The sequence below is a fragment of the Pelobates fuscus genome, chromosome 2, assembly GCF_036172605.1.
Source record: "Pelobates fuscus isolate aPelFus1 chromosome 2, aPelFus1.pri, whole genome shotgun sequence".
NCBI classification, from domain to species: Eukaryota; Metazoa; Chordata; class Amphibia; order Anura; family Pelobatidae; genus Pelobates; species Pelobates fuscus.
The window spans coordinates 304,855,646-304,868,026 of NC_086318.1; positions in this window are offsets into that span (position 1 = coordinate 304,855,646).

A 12,381-nucleotide genomic window follows, 5' to 3' on the forward strand; every position below is an offset into this window, starting at 1 on the left:
CCCCCCCCCCCCCCCCCGAACAAGGAGGGGAAGGGGAGAAGGCACAAGGCCCCACACCACCAACAGCCGGGGCCCCGGATCCAGGAGACTGACCTATGTTGCCCCGAAAGGGGTCCGGGGGTGGCCGTCATCTGAATAAAAGTGGGGTGTATCGTGGTTATTTAAAACTAAACATCAGGCCTCATACATTAATTGTCTTCCCTATTAATACAATACCCGGTTGAACAAAAAGTCCAGTGTGATAGATTGAGTCCATCTGATATCAACTTTAAGGTTTGGTATCAAAAGTTTTTTGCTCTGGTTATGGCACCAGGGGTTCCCGCCTTAGCCTTGTAGATTGCTGCTTCATGGGCTGTCTGGTCGTGGGTCTCTTTGCTCCTGTTGGAGATCTTCTCCTCTGTCTTTGCGGCTGTGCCACAAATACCTGTTGGAAGCTCTCAGCGTACCAGTCCAGTATGTCCAACTGAGGTAAGTCAAGTTGACGGAGGAAGCCCGGAGCATCTGTAGGTGTTCTTAAGGTATATGTAATGATATTATTAATAAATCGTGATGAGAAGAAAATATAATAATAATAAAAAAAGGTTATATCAAATTGCTAGAATGTATTTCGTCTAATATTCATCGATATATAAATGCACCAATGTATTAATCCTATGATATCAGTTCTCAAAGGGTTAAGTAACCTTGAATGAGGACTTCCAAAAATTGAGGGAGTCCTAAAAATAATAATTATGCAGTCATAGTCTAAATATTAAGTGGTTAAAAAGCCATAAGTAAGGACTAGAAAGGTTGAATAAGTCCAAAACGTTTTAAATGCAATACTATGAATGCTGAAAAGTTAAGTAAGTTCAAAACGTTTTAAATACAGTACTATGAATGCTAGAGTCCTGAGTGGCTAAATAACCATAAATAAGGACTTGAAAAGTCAAATATATAGTACTATGAATGCTAGAATCCAAAGGTTAAGTAGCCATAATAAGAGTTTAAAAAAAAAAACTGTATTTCCAAACATGGGAGGTTCTGTTCTAAAGTTTTCAGAAACCTATTCCCAAATGAGTTTGCAAAACCAAATTTTTGCAATTCACAGTGGTTACAGTTCAATAGCTGCTAATGTATCAGTCATATCGAAAAAGTCTCAATGTTGCATTGTGAAATGTCCGTTATCAAAAACAGTGCAACAGTTTATATGTAACAAAATAAACTCTGACTAACTTTGTAACAAGTATCTAAAGTGTGCTATATAGCATTATTGAGCATTATTGAGCAGTTAAATGCTGCAAGGTAGTCTCTGTGTAAAAAACGATAATGGCTATGGGGACAGTTATGAGCTTGCTGATTGTTCAACATATTGAAAGAACAAAATCGCTTACAAATCGTAAATGCCGCCTATAGTGTTTAGAATAAGCCATGGTAGTTTCTAAATGCTCGGTAGCCGAGCTAAATATGGTCTACAAAGATAAATAAATTATGGTCGAATTAATCTTAGTAGCTCAGGACCCCCGAGTGCCCCTGACGCGCGCGTTTCGCCCACTACTCGTCAGAGGGGAACTTAAATACAGTTATTTTTTTTTTTAAACTCTTATTATGGCTACTTAACCTTTGGATTCTAGCATTCATAGTACTATATATTTGACTTTTCAAGTCCTTAATTATGGTTATTTAGACAGTCAGGACTCTAGCATTCATAGTACTGTATTTAAATGTTTTGGACTTACTTAACTTTTCAGCATTCATAGTATTGCATTTAAAACGGTTTGGACTTATTCAACCTTTCTAGTCCTTACTTATGGCTATTTAACCACTTAATATTTAGACTATGACTGCATAATTATTATTTTTAGGACTCCCTCAATTTTTGGAAGTCCTCATTCAAGGTTACTTAACCCTTTGAGAACTGATATCATAGGATTAATACATTGGTGCATTTATATATTGATGAATATTAGACGAAATACATTCTAGCAATTTGATATAACCTTTTTGTATTATTATTATATTTTCTTCTCATCACGATTTATTAATAATATCATTAAAAGTTAAATTTTATTAAACAGAACACTATTTTTTTGCTGTTTATCACTTTTGAACATGGGTTACCCCCTTTAAGAGTGTTCTTTTGGCTTCTTCTTTCTCTCTCTTTTTTTAAGGTATATGTATCTCCATTTTTGAGCACCGTCAGGGAAAAGTGGTATCCCCACCGGTATCTACGGCTCTGTAGGGTGGACCATGCCAGGTCCGGGAATAGTTGTAATTGTGTATTGTCTTGTTTAATTTCCAGGGAGTCCTTAGACATTTTCAGGATTTCTTCTTTCAATGTAAAATAGTGGACCCGGCATATAACATCTCTTGGTTTGTACTGTGGGAGTCCCTTTGGCCGCAAGGCTCTATGGGCCCGGTCAAATAAAATCGGTGTGTCCTCTGGCCTCTGCAGGATATTGTTGAAGAGTGCTTGTAATTTGCCTCTCAGGTCCTCGGAGGCTTCCCGTTCCTCTGGTAGGCCTCTCAGGCGTAAGTTATTTTGCCGGTTCCTATTATCCAGTTCCTCAATATTTCTGGCTATAGTGATATATTTTAAGTCCATGGCGTCTTGTCTCTCCTCTAATGCTTTAATCGCTGCTATAGAGCGCAAGTTTTCATCTTCCAATTCACTCACCCTCTGCCCCACGTGGTGTACATCTCTGGCAATATTAGAGATCTTCTCCTGCATTGATTCTTCCAGCCTCGCCAGCATTGATGCCAGGTCTGTCTTGGAAGGCATATTCTGTAATATTTCTTTGATCTCCATATCTCTGAAGGCTGATGATTGTGCGGAGGAAGCTGGGCTGGGAGGAGGTGAGTCTGATTCCCGAGGTGCCACCGCCATATTGCTGTCCTCATCGTATGCCAAGGCTTTCACTTTTTCTCGAAAGTATTTATCTAGCTCACCCGATTTTTTTGCTGGAACTTTGTTCTATATGTTCCCGGGTGGCTAGGGATTTCTTTTTATTCCCCATTGGGGTGCTTGAAGTAGGGTTTTCAGGTCTTTAGTTTGTAGGCGCCGGGAGCTCTCTCGCTGTGTGACTGCTCACATCGAGTATCAGGACACGCCCCCTTTTTCACAGTTTATGTATCACCATATTAGGCATTACTATAATTCGTTCTCAGAGAAAGCACCTCTCCATCAAGACTTAACATATTTCAAAATTCTCTGCCCCCAGAAGGATCATTTGCAAAAAGGGATCTCAACCCTTTACAAGATGCTGATAACATCTACGCAACCGTCCCTACCCAAATTCATGGATCGCTGGGAAGATATCTTGGTGATTGTATTCTCAGAAGCACAGTGGCTGAAGATGTGCACTCTTATGCGTAGCTCATTCATAAACTATTCTATACAAGAGACCAACTGCAAACAATGAAATTGAATGCCGTATATTTTACATAGGATGTTTCCATGGTCTTGAATAAATGCTGGAAATGTGAAGCGGTGTGGACACTATGGTCCACAACTGGTGTGACTGTCCGGGAATAAAATCTTTTTGGTCCTGAATTTTGATCTATGACTGTGATTCTTTATGGGAGGGAAGAGAGGTTCCTTGAGACCTGGACACCCTGGCTAGACTTTATTACCCTACTAGGTAACAGGGCTGGATAGAAAGTTTCCTTGTAGCTTCTTTCAGATGCCTATGGTTTGGTCCTTAACTAAACTTAGCTTAATTCAATTTTATTTAATTTAGTGGGTGGTCCTTAAATTTTTAGATGCTTGTGCAGTTTGGTATTGCTTGTTCTCTTCCATTCCTGCATACATACATTTCCAGCAAGCTTTGGCTGTTTCAACAAAACTGGACCCACACCTCTTGTTAACCAGCTTAGATTCCTGAAGTTGTAACTTTTCAAGGCTACTTGAACATGTAATGTATAAGTCATGCCAAGGTGTCTTTTTTCTAATTTGTTTTACATTTACATTTGTTTTACATTTGTTTTTGTGCTTTTTGCCAATATAAGATAAGCTCGAAACACTATAAAATTAGAAGGAATGCCTTGACTGTCTGTGTCTCATTGCTTCTCCCAGGCCTTTTTCTGATCTACAACTCCCCATAAATTGCTGATCAGCGGGGTGGGACTATAGGAGAGTGCTGACTGCTGAGCACCTGTTCATATGTATGGTGTGTCTGGTGAAAATTCTCTGCACAACACTAATTATTGTGTATCAACTTTTAGCAACTGTATATGTGTGGAGTCACATCCTTTATGGCATCTGCTACCTGGGGCTCAACATAGGACTAGCTGGGGGAAGGGTAAATTAGTAAGAACAAGAGCTAAAGGCTAAATCAGAGATAGATGTCTGGAAAATTCCTGACCTAACTCTTGTATTGGTGCAACCGCTATAAACTAATGTAGATTTAAAATATAACTTTTAATAAAACTTAACTAAAAGTACTAAATATAAACACTCAAAGTGAAAGGGGAGGGGGGAAATAGGTGTGCTAAAAGGTACTGCCGTTATGTGATAATAGTACCTATGACACGGGGGGGGGGGGGGGTGGAGTGGGATTGGTAATAGTGAAATAGTCTCAGATGTCCAAAGAACCAAATAGTAATCAATTACAGATATCCCCAACTCCCATCACCGAGTACCAAAATAGCATCAAATCCCCTTACCCCTAACACTAGTAGTTTAGCCAAAACTAACTATTAGCTACATATCAAAACATGGTAAGTTAAACTATATAGCGAGGTGGCTAACCTGGGAGAGTAAGTAGCTGCAGCATCATCCCCTGTCTACCCCTGCCACCCTCTGTCCTAGAAGTCCCGACGCGCGTTTCGCCGAGTCCCGGCTCTTCCAAGGGTTAGGTCAGGGATTTTCCAGACTTATCTATCTCTGACCAAGCCTTTAGCTCTTGTTCTTAGTTATAGTCCTTTAGGGGTTACCCCCCCATTAACTACTGGCAACTTGACACACTCTCCCTACCTTTATTTCTATTAAGGGTAAATTAGTGTTTCTTCTATGAATTTAGCGTAAAAAATGTGTTGTTACCACAATACTCATAACTCTCTGTCTTTTGTATCTTGTAAATCTATACATAATTATTGTGTAACAGTGTTTTTTTTAAAATCATAATTAGGAATAGGTCTAAATAGTTCCATTACCTCCGAAATATGTGGATGATCCCATATACATGGAATTAACCATATGGACATATTCCTACTAAAGGGACACTCCTGGCACCCAGACCACTTCAGCTGATTGAAGTGGTCTGGGTGCTGTGCCCCTATTGCACTTAGTGCTGCAACATAAAACATTGCAGTTTCAGAGAACTGCAATGTTTACATTGCAGCTCTAAGTCTGCCCTATGTGGCTGTCTAACAGACTGCCACTAGAGGGCTTCTGGAATCCAAACCGACCTTTGGACGTTTATCTGACGCTGGATGTCCTTACGGACCTCCAGTGTCAGATGTTCCCCATAGGAAAGTATTCTATAATGCTTTCCTATAGGGAGGTCTAATGCGCATGAGTGGCAGGGGGAGGGGCGTGGGCGGAGCCTGATCCAGCGCCGAGGGACATCGGCACTGGATTCAGGTAAGTATCTGAAGGGGTTTTAACCCCTTCAGCAACATGGGATGGTGGGGGTTGGGAGAGATGGGGGTATCTCATTGCAGTATCCTTCATTGCCAGAAAAATGGGATTGTTTTCCTGGCACTGGAGAGAATGAGTTAAATAAATTGTTTATTTTGAGACTAAATGCAAATTACACGTGTAATAATTCTTTTAGCCACAAGATGTCGATAAATGATTACTTTTCAAGATTATTTTACAGTAAAATTCTAGTAAAAATATTTTATAGCTAGCAAAAAAACAAAAACAAACATTAAATACATTTTAAAAAATGAGCAGAGTGGTGCCTGTTGCTACTTATTTATTTATTAATAGTATTTATAAAGCACCAACAGATTCTGCAGCGCTGTGTACAATTAGTGAAGAACATACAATATACACAGACAAATACAAAAGGTAGAGAGGGCCCTGCCCGTAAGCTGAGATCTAGCCATTTAAACTATTTTATACAAAGCCCGTAAGCTTACAATCTAAAGGATACAGTGGGGATTTGAGACAAGAGGTTGCAGGGAAAGTTTGTAAGTGATGTCTAAATAAGTAAACAGAGAGTTGCGGCTATTGGTAAAATATAAAATATAAAGGGAACGGAGAGGTAATTGAGTGAGAATCTTAAACAGCTGGAGGAGCATGCTATAAATTTAGGGGGAACCTGGCTGGGCGGGATGAGGGGCGTGTGGGTGGGTTGAGTCGAGTAGAATCGAAGTGGTTTGTTGCAAAGATGGTATGGGGATTTGGCCTAAGGAGGAGTAGAGATAAACAGTTATATCAAGGTATGTACAGCTAGGAGTGGCAAGCATGGGGGAGAAGTGGGAGGACAGAAGAAACAGTTGTGGTTTACAATTTCGAATTTTGCCAATCAAATACTAACAGCCAGATTATTAATTAATACATGTAACTGCAAGTACAGAATACTACAGTAGTACATTATAGATAACAATGAAAACATTATTATAAGAAAGTAATAATTTAGTGGCAAAGCTGAAAGAAATCTGGTGCTGCATCTTCTGAATTTCAATCTTTACCTTAACCCCTTAAGGACACATGACATGTGTGACATATCATGATTCCCTTTTATTCCAGAAGTTTGGTCCTTAAGGGGTTAAAGCTGTAGCGTTCAAACGAAGAGGCTTGATGCAAAGATGGTATGGGAATTTGGTCTTAAAGCTGTAGCATTAAAGCTATGTTAAATTAGGCAGGCACCACTTCAAACACTGGGTGCCTGCCTTATAAAGTTAAAGTTAGCTTCTTATTCAGCAAGATTCTTATTCAGTGATAGAAGATAGCTTCTTTTTTATCAAACTTTTTCATTCATTCAAAATGTATGTAAATATTATGAACTGTGCAATATAAATATTACTTGACTAATACAGTATTCATATAAAAGCAATTTCGATCAAAAGCTGGCACTAAAGTGGCACCATCAACTCAATGCATTTAAATGGGGATTTCTGAATAAGTAACCAAAGTTTTCATATATGAAAACCATCTTGGCTCACCCAAAATACCATTGATTTCAATACAATAGGCATCCCTCTATGTCATCCAACAACATTTAGCCTGAGCCAAACTAATTTCGTATCAAACACTGGAACCTGCAATATCAACTCAATGCATTTCAATGAGGATTCCTGAATAATTAACCAAATCTTTCTACATCAAAATCATATTGGCGCACCCAAATTGCCATTGATATCAATAAAACGAAAAACCCTCTATGTCATCCAACAATATTTAGCCTGAGCCAAAGCACTTTTCATATCCCAACCTGGCACCATCAACTCAATGAATTTAATGGGGATTTCTGAATAGGTGAAAGGGCATTGGGGAAGTCCCGCAATTGCCGCATAGAACAGTGTGGTAATCCTCCATGGGAGAATGGCGCCTTGTAGCTGGTGCGAAAGTTTTGTACCGAAGCCGTTAATGGCGTTAAAAGTGGGCATTGAATGATCAATCAAAATACAACTTAAGTGTGCAAATAAGGCGCATAGTGATAGTATAATAAAAGAGTAAATAAAGCAGCTGAGTAGCACTCGGTGGATCTCCCAAACAAATCCACAAATGTAATGAACCAATAAAAAAAACTGCAACTTAAAGTTTAGAAGATCTACACCACCATCTAAAACATAAGAAAGAGTGCAGCGCTAGAAAAATGAAATATTCAGACTTACCCCTTGGAAATACAGGGGATTGGACTCCACATAAAAAAAATAAAATAAGAATATAGTGAAGTTTTGTTGAGAAATGTATAGTTGACTGGTAGACTAGTATTATATGTACATAAAACTCACATGTAATAGAGCCTTTTAAAGATATAGGCTCTAAACAATACAGCTTTCATGCCTTAAGTAGGTGGCAGTATTAACCTCTTCTTTAAAAACCAGGTTAGCAGAGATTTTCTTCACAATAAGTGCATATAACATAGAAGAGACAGAAAAAAATCTGGGTGCGATCCATATTTTCAGATGAGTACCACAAAGCACATAAAAAATTGCTCACCTTGTTTAGAGCCTGTTTTATAATGGGCTCAATACTTTTAGCTTTGTGTCATCTTGTAGGGTGACACCCGCTCCAGGAACTAGGAAGAACGAAGAAAGCTTCAAAGGATGAACTATGAAGGTGACTTTAAAAGGAGTTTATTAACCATTAAAAAAAAAATACAATATAATCAAAATTAATAAAAATCAAAAAAAATATGAAAAGTATTTTCTCTATCTTGTCCACTCCTTTCCAGGCATCACATCATCGATTATTGTTTACTATCAAGAGCTGTTAGGTTATATGTACCCTTCAGCTTAATGCCATGTGTATCATGGTTTTCATGTTCACAGTGTGGATGGTCACATTGATTGGCAATGCACCATTGCCACTTCAGATGAGTTGAGGCACCAAGATCTCAGGTGATTCCTGAATGGCCTAATATAAAGGGCCAGTCGATTGACATAAGTGCCCCAGAATGTGTTGACCCATAAATGTTTCTCTGATGTTTGAAACAACTCAAGCATTTATCTACAACCATGCAACTGCCTGTGTGCCGTGTCATTCACACCACACACACAACAAAGATGAGCGAACTGCTCACTGGACCCCAATATATAATCCAGATGGGTGCCTAGTGTATTTAAATCAATGTAAATTTGGGAGAGCCAAGATGGTTTTTATATATAAGAGCACATTGGTTACTTATTCCATTGAAATATTCCATTGAAATTTATTCCAGAAATTTCCATTGAAATGCATTGAGTTGATAGTGCCACTTTGGTGCCAGTTGTTTATATGAAATATGGTTTGGATCAGGCTAAATGTTGTTGGATGTAATAGAAGGGTAATAGAGGGGTCCCCAGCGTATTGAAATCAATGGCATTTTGGTTGAACCAAAATGGCTTTCATATAGGAAAACCTTGGTTGCTTATTCAGAAACCCCCTCATTGAGTTGACGGTGCCCCTTTAGTGCCAGTTTTTGAATGAAATAGTAGTTTGGCTCATGCTAAATATTATTGCATAACAAAGAGGGGTGTTAGGTGTATAGAAATCAATGACAACATGGCCAATATGGATGCATAATTTAGTTTAAATGGCATTGATTTGAAGGTGTCATCTTGATGCTCCCTTTAAGTGGCAAATGTGTTATTTTTTTATATATATATATATATATTTTAGAGGCGGTAGATAAAATGTACTACTTTACAGAAACAAGAGGCAATTGGAATGAGCCAACATAATGTATGTAGCTAATAACATTTATTATTCTTTTTATTGTTTTCATTAATTATTATATCATAAATGTGTAGAAATATGGCTTGTATATGAATATTGTATTAAAGGACCACTATAGGCACTCAGACCACTTCAGCTTAATGAAGTGGTTTGGGTGCCAGGTCCAGCTAGGATTAACCCTTTTTTCTATAAACATAGCAGTTTCATAGAAACTGCTATGTTTATAATAGGGTTAATCCAGCCTCCAGTGGCTGTCTCATTGACAGCTGCTAGAGGCGCTTCCGCGCGTGTGATTTTCACAGTGAGAAGAGCCAGCGTCCATAGGAAAGCATTGTGAATGCTTTCCTATGGACTGGCTGAATGCGCGAGCGGCTCGTGCCCCACATGCGCATTCAGCCAGAGAGGAGGAGCTGGAGAAAGAGGTAAGTTTAACCCCTTCCCCTAGAGCCCGGTGGGAGGGGGGCCCTGATGGTGGGGGCACCCTCAGGGCACTATAGTGCCAGGAAAACGAGTATGTTTTCCTGGCACTATAGTGGCCCTTTAAGCAATGAATTTTTATATTGCACAGTTCATAATATTTACATACATTTTGAATTAATAAAAAAAAGTTAAATGAATAAGAAGCTGGCTGAATAAGAAGCTAATTTCAGCCTGCGAATAAGAAGCTGGCTGAATAAGAAGCTAACTTCAACATCATGGCCCTGGGAGAGGAGTCAAGCTGAAAAATCCAGGGGGGGGGGGGGGCCTCTTGCTTCCCTTCTCCCCCCCCCCCCCCCCCCCCCCCCACACAGACGCCCATGGCTGTGATGTGGATACAGGGGAGTAATGGATTCTTCAGTGGGAGCAAGGGGCTGTAATGGGTTCAGTAATGGGTTCAGTGGAGGCATAGGTACTCTAGTGGGTACAGGGGGTAATAGGGGCTGTAGTGGGTGCAAATGGCATAGAGGCTGCGGTTAGAGTAGAAAGGAATATGGGCAAGTGAGTGCAGGAAGATATAGGGACTGTTGTAGGTGCAGGGGGAGCACAGGGCACAGGTTCTGGATAGAGTCCTATCTAGCCTATGCATCACCCATGTTCCTTTGCTCAGTGAATTTCAGTGAAACTCTAGCACAGTCTTTATGAGCATTTATTTCATAATGACTTTATCTTTATGAAATACATATTTTTGGAGGTGGGAAGCCACTTTGATGCCACTAGTTCCAATTAGCACACATTAAAGGAACACTCCAAGCACCATAACTACTACCATTATGGGAGATGGCAAAGAGAGAGACAGTCGTTGATAATACATTTTTATACAACTTAAGTAAAATGTATGTTTTCTTAGAAAAAATATGTATTTTTAATAAACAAAATTGAGAGAGTTTCATTATGTTACTGTATCATTACAAATGTGTGTTGTTCTCAGAGAGATCACATGACAGGATATTGTGATGGTTGTCACCATCACCTGGACCTTCAGACAGAATATTTATGTAATGGAAAAGGAGAGAAGGTTGTGCCTTAATAAGTAAAAATGACAGAAATGTTATATACAGTGAAGCAAGTGTGGTCCAAATACAATAATATATAGATGGTAGATACAGTCTTGAAGAGAACAACCAGACTGGGTAAAATCAGGGATTCCTGGAGGTAGAGTGCTTGTAATTCCAGAAGTGCATGGAAAACATAAAAGAGAGAACTCCAATGGTACAAAATAGTAGAAAATATATTTTTTAAAAATGTATAAAGAGTCAGTTCTACTCAGATTTACCAGAGCTATATCCAGCTCCGGTTTGTATAGCATGAAGTGGAATAATCCCCACTTCTGGGATATATGTGGTAGGTAAATTCTTCAGATGTTTTAGCAATGATAGAGTTTGCAAACCGAGAAGATAAAAAATGGCAAATATAGTGCTCACTGTAGAAATAAGACCATAACATGATATACAGTATAAGAGATGTACTCACATTTGTTCGAGCAGGCTTACTGCTCGATGTATAGGGTGCTCTTGGCATTATCCCCACCTGTGATTCTTTAGTCCTCTTTGAGACAATAAATCAGGATGCCAAATAAAAGAAATATTTAAAAGTTTCCGTAATTGATAATAAATAAATAAAAAGTATCTACAACGTGTTTCACCTTGCAAGGCTTCTTCAAGTTGACAAAATTAACAGAAAATTAACCTGGCATCTCATGGTTTATATAGTGGACTAATGGCAGTTAAGCTGTTTGAATTTGGCACCATAATGATGCCATTTGGGTGGAGCATCAATTAATTACAAGAGATATAAAAAAGACATATAAACATTCCATTCATAAGTAAAATATACAATAATTTCATATAATATATTACAGATGTAAAAACAAGGCTTTATTTTTCAAATTAATAATTTTTCTAGTAGACCATGTGATGCACGGCATTACTTCCGCATCACGTGCCGTACAATGTTACTTAATAATGTAAAAATATTACATAAATATGTACGTAGAATTAATATATATATATATATTATGCATTTCACAGGCACACTCGATATATACACGCCAGATCATTATACCGATCTTGTAATTGCGTTTGTTTATCGGTATCCTAGCAACACCACGTCATCACGTACGCATCACATGACCGCGGGGTTTCACTTGCGGTTTCACTTCCGGGTGTGCACGAAGGGATTCAGGGGTTTCTTCACGATTGGTGAGTACATTTTCTTATTTCTGGCTATTTTTTGATGTTATACCTATTGGAATAAACTACCCCTTTTTTCCTTCATTAAGTCCTTGGAGTGCATCTCTTCATTCTTGTTTATATATTTTCAACGTGGGATTGCACCCAGGCAAAATTTAAATATATATATGAAAGGGTGAGTGCCAAGAAACATTTTTGTGTGTATATATATATATATATATATATATATATTTGTGTGAAGGGCTCATGATGGCAAAGAGAAATAAGACCTAATAAGTGTAGGATGGTATAAAAGTAGCAAGTCGGTTGTGGTGTGCCGAAACCGACGATGAGGTAGGCCTGAAAATAAAGAGGGCCCACCAAGAAGAAATGTAAGAAAAAGGAGTTGATAAAGAGGTGTGG